Here is a 5536-nt window from a genome sequence, read left to right on the forward strand (position 1 = left end):
TACAGATTTAATGTTATACTAATCAAACCCTCAAAGAGAGAATGGTATAGAGGTAGACAAAATATTAACAATATTAATTTGTAGTGATCGATCTAGAATCTGAAGGAAAATAATGAAAAGCAGTAGGAATGAAAGAAGACTAGCACTTTCAGACCTTAAATTTTATTATAAAATAGTTTTCATCAAAACCATTCGGCACTATTTTTTTAAGTATATCAGGGAAAAAGAGTAGATAAGCTGTTTTGGCCGGTGTTCGGTAGGGCACCAGCATGGGACTCGACATCCGTCGCAACAAGGACCGCAAAGTCCAGCGCAAGAAGCCCAAGAGCCAGGACATCTACCTGCGGCTGCTAGTGAAGCTCTACCGGTTCCTGGCCCGAAGAACCAACTCGACTTTCAACAAGGTTGTCCTGAAAAGGCTGTTCATGCGTCGGACCAACCAGGCCCCCCCCCCCCCCCCGTCCCCCCCCACCCCTCCTCCGTCCTCCGTCCTCCGTCCCTGTCCAGCATGATCAGGAAAATGAAGCTGCCCTGCTGGGAAAACAAGACAGCTGTGGTTGTTGGGACTGTGACAGATGATGTCAGGATCCAGGATGTTCCCAAGCTGAAGGTCTGCACTCTTCGTGTTACCAGCAATGCCCGCAATCGCATGCTCAAAGCTGGTGGGAAGATCATCACCTTTGACCAGCTGGCCATGAGCTCACCCAAGGGCGGGGGCACTGTCCTGATCTCTGGTCCCTGAAAGGGCCGAGAGGTGTACAGGCATTTTGGTAAGGCACCAGGCATTCCCCACAGCCACACCAAACCGTATGTCCGATCCAAGGGCCGAAAGTTCGAAAGTGCCAGGGGCCGCTGTGCCAGCCCAGGCTAAAAAACTAATTCCCTTCCTCCTTGTTATATTAAAGATTTTGGACAACATTAAAAAAAAAAAAGAAAGAAAAAGACTAGATAAGCAAAAATCAGAAACAATCGAGTTTTATAACCCAGTATTTGATAAACCTGATGACATAAACTACATGGGGAAGTACTTCTTTTGAAAAGAACTATTGGAAAAACTGGAACCACCTTGGCAAATTTACATTTAGAACATCTTGTACCATAAACCACAATAAGTTCAAAATGAATATGTGACCAGAATATAAAAAGTCATACTATAATTTTTAAAAATGAGATTATGTACCTTCAAATTATTGTCAACCAACCAAGGGATATAAAAGATCATAAAGGATAAAATATATAATTTTGATTCTGTGAAATTTAAAAGCTATTGCATGAACAAAACCTATTTAGCTAAGATAAGAAAGGTCTTTGCATCAAATATCTATGACAAGGGTTTGATATCCAAGCTCTATAAAAAACCAGCATAAATATATAAAACAAAGCTATATTCCCCCAATGGATAGGGGATCAAAGGACATGAACAAACATTTTTCAAAAGACTAACTGCAAACTATTAACAACCATATGAAAGATTACAGAGGCATCATGGAACAGGGACTGAAGACCTGACCTTGTAGTTAGGAAGACTTGGGTCCAAGTCTTGCCCCACATACATACACACATACACACACACACACACACACACACACACACATATGTGTGTGTGTGTGTGTGTGTGTGTGTGTGTATATATATGTATATATAATCATATACATATATAGATATAGATATATAGATATGTATGTACACACATAACCCTAGGCCCACACCTTTGTTGTTTTTCAGTTGTGTCCAACTCTTGGTGAGCCTATTTGGGGCTTTCTTGGCAAAGATACTGGAGTAGTTTGTCATTTCCTTCTCTAGCAAACAGATTAAGGGACTTGCCCAGGGTCACACAGCTACTAAGTATCTGAGGGGCCAGATTTGAACTCAAGAAGGTGAGTCCTCCTGACTTCAGCCTCAGCACTTTATCTACTGCGTCATCTCACTGCACCTAATTCAAGAATTTAGACTGGGGTTAGAATGCAATGAGGCATTCATAGACCATAAAATTGGCTAATAAAAAACTCAACTTTACTGATAAAAATAGATTAAAAGAATATAATTTAAAAAGTTAAAAAAGATACTGACCCACAAAACACAATTCCCCTTTCCATCAATAATCATCACAATAACTATGCTAGATAAGGAAAATGTTTCCTTCTGGGCAGTAGGAATTTTACTAAAACCCTAAATAACAACTCCTCTCAGGCTAGTTTTATGTATTAGGTAATGAGCCTCCCTAAGGGACCAGCCCAATTTGCATAAAACTGGTACTGTTACCTTAAGGGGGTTTCCTCAATGGGAATTCCCTATACTAGAGAAATCACAGGTCCAGACTAAGAACAAAACAAATGAAATCCCTTTAAAAACCAAGATAGTTCCTAGAAGTACATGGAATACAAAACAAAATGATTAATAATGTTAGGTGGAAGGTGGGAGGAAGAAGGAAATAAAAAGATGGTTCCAAATCACTAATGTAAATCAAAACACAGGTAACATTTTGATGGGGTACAGTCTCTGGGAACCCCTTTGATCTCTCCTTGAATCTTCCCACTAGATCTGGCCTTCATCTGAGGCCATAAACCTTTCATTATCTAGGCCCAAATCTCTACCTAGCCTAGCCCTCTACAATCCAGCTGCTTCCCACCCTTGATCCCATCAAAATCCCATTCTCTTGTTTCCTGGAGTCTTGACCTCTAGTCATCCCAGTCCCATCAAGATCCTCCTTAGACTCCTCCTCAAGAACCTCCCTAAACCCCTCTTCTAGTTATCCCAGACTACTTGACCACCCCTCAATCCCTCCCACAATCTTTCTGAATATAAGTCTCATCTTGCCCCCATGAAGGCACTCAGATTCAATCTAGCTCAGCTCAGATTAACCAGCATCTCACATGCTCAGGCTCCCTAACACTCTACCCAATATGGCTAATCTTTAAAAAACTTTGTTTTTCTTTGGCTGTGAGAAGGCTTGAGTAGAATTCATTCGGCAGGACTTGGTGTGTCAGTATTTTGGGGTCTCGAGCACCCCTAAACCCCAAACCTCATTCAGTTTCATCTCGCATATTCAACAAATTCACAAAGACGATCATATTAGTGAGGCTGAAGGAAAACTGGCACAATAACACACTGTGAATTGACCCAATCATTCTGGAAAACAATTTGGAATTATGCTAAAAAAAAAAGTGACTAAAATGTCTTTGACCCAGAGATCCCACTGATAGTCACATATCTCAAGAAGCTAAAGACAAAAAGAAAGGTCTCATGTACATTGCAATATTAAAGCGATACTTTCTGTGTTAGCAAAGAACTTGAAATAAAGAAGGTGCTCGTTTATTGGGGAAAGGCTAAACAAATTGTGTTGTGTTGCATAAATGTAAGGGCATATAACTGTAAGAAAATGATAAATATGAAGAATTCAAGAAGCCTATGAGTTTAATGTTAACTAGAAAAATATAAATGGTACCAATAACAAAACTGAATATTATGTAATTAATAATGACCAAGCTTGTCCCTGTAGAAAGTTTAAGAAAATGTGTCTCTTTCCCTTTGTGGTAGAGGTGAGGGACTATAGGTGTGAAATATGGCATATACTGTCAGACACAATCAATGCTTTGGTTAGTTTTGCTATACTGCTTTTCCTTCCCCCTTTCTTTAATCTTTAAAAAAAAATTTAATATGATAAAAGATGACTAGCAGAGTAGAGGAGGAGAAAGGATATATTTGGAGGTTGTTGTTGAGTCATTTCAGTCCTGTCTAACTCTTTGTGACCCCATCTGGGTTTTTTTGGCAAGGATCCTGGAATGGTTTGCTATTCCCATTCTCATCAGTAAATCAGGCTTCAATTCGCTTTCAGAAAAAGTATTTCCTAAGGCAGTATAGTGAGAATACTTGGTACATTTCCCCGCAAAGTGTGAGGCATACTCTCCCACAAATACAAAGAGGTTCACGGGAGAATGGCTTTAACTGGAGAGAACCTGCATGTTCTCACAACTCCTGGTTATTGGAAGTCCTTTTTTTAGTCCAGAGTCGGCATTCCTCAAGTACAAGGTGTTATGTTCCTTGAAACTTCTTGGCTTTCTGTGTCCATATTTGTCTGTGTTTATACTCGGTATGTCCTTCTCTGTTCACATTAAGGATGTGTTGTCTTCTAGTAGTCCAGTCTCTCAAATGACAAAATCAATAGTGGCATAGGGAGGGGTGATCCAATCAAAGAGGCTCTTACCTGGCATGGGTGTAAATCACTGTGTTTTACAAATTTAAAACTTCAGCAGGCTACACTGACTTTTACTGAGGTGAGGTTGTGGAATACTGCCATTATAAATAAAGATGGGAGATCATTGGGAAACTTGGAGAAAGCCAGCTCAGTTTTGAAATGGTGGGTTTTTTGAAACAACATTGCAAGGCAGGGAGGGGAGTTTGAGAAGCTTTACCCCCAGGTCCTCAAATTTTCACACAAATATATAACTTTATAATATACTGTAATAGTCTGCTATCCCTTCTGTCATATTTGTTTCTTTTGATCATGGCTTATCTACCCTTTGCCATATTCTATTTAGGATAATTGCACCAAATCTCAGTGATAACTGTGAGATCATCCTTATTATTTTGTGTTTAAATTACAATTTTGCTACCTATTGCCTGTACCGTGTATTGGTATACAGAGTATAAGACCGTAGGTATTCTGAATCGTCATCTCTGTTATCCCAATAATTACTGGGCATTTTCTCTATTGCTGTCTTATTTTATAGCTATTTTTCTTCCTCATTCTCAAATTTCCATTTAAAATCCTTCTAGCCAGGTTTGCAGGTTGGGGTTGTTCTCTCTGTCTGTCTGTCTGACAGTCACACACACACACACACCCCTCCATCTTCATAAGACCCCCCACTCAAAAAAGGATAACAATCACATTATTTGCCAGCCACCCATTGCATGATTTATTGTGGTTGCACCAACCAAATTCTTTACTGAAGGGCTTTCTAAGCATCTAGCTACTTCTTTCCCTTGAATAAATCATACAACCTTTAACAGGGAAAAAAAATACAAAAATCTCCACTTTTTTTTAAACCCTACCTTTTCCCCCAAGTCTTTCAGTTACCTGCTCAGGAGTCAAGTTGTTGAAGAAACATTTTTTTTTTCTGGCTGCATCACTTTTCCCCACATTAATGAGCATTGGTGGGTAAGTAGTCAATGGACTGGGTAAGTATTGACAGACTTTGTCACATCTTGAAAAAATTTGTCAGAAAGGCAAGGTGTTTTCCAACTGGCCATGTCAGTTCTGCTCCATATGCCTTCAAAGCAAGTTACCATCATACATCTCTTCCTCTTGGCATTTATAATAGAATTCCTTATAGTTCTGTGAAACGTGCGCTATTGCTCCTTCAGGTCTAGCTTCAGTGACACCTAATTTCTCCCATTTTCCCTTTGTGTCATGCAAATTCTTCCATTCACCAAACTCTTGATTCTAGTTTCAGTTGTCCCCTACCTATTCCGAATCTCTCTTCTTTCTGACAGCTTTGCTGGATGCTCCCTCTCATTCTGTGATCTGGACTTGCAT

The 5536-nt window shown here is 39.7% G+C and overlaps 1 pseudogene; it reads left to right on the forward strand.

Annotated features, from left to right (window-relative positions):
* The first annotated feature begins 269 nt into the window (after positions 1–269).
* LOC118832218 lies at positions 270–871 on the forward strand (annotated as a pseudogene).
* The last annotated feature ends 4665 nt before the right edge of the window (positions 872–5536 follow it).

The sequence above is a fragment of the Trichosurus vulpecula genome, chromosome 1 (genome assembly GCF_011100635.1).
Source record: "Trichosurus vulpecula isolate mTriVul1 chromosome 1, mTriVul1.pri, whole genome shotgun sequence".
NCBI classification, from domain to species: Eukaryota; Metazoa; Chordata; class Mammalia; order Diprotodontia; family Phalangeridae; genus Trichosurus; species Trichosurus vulpecula.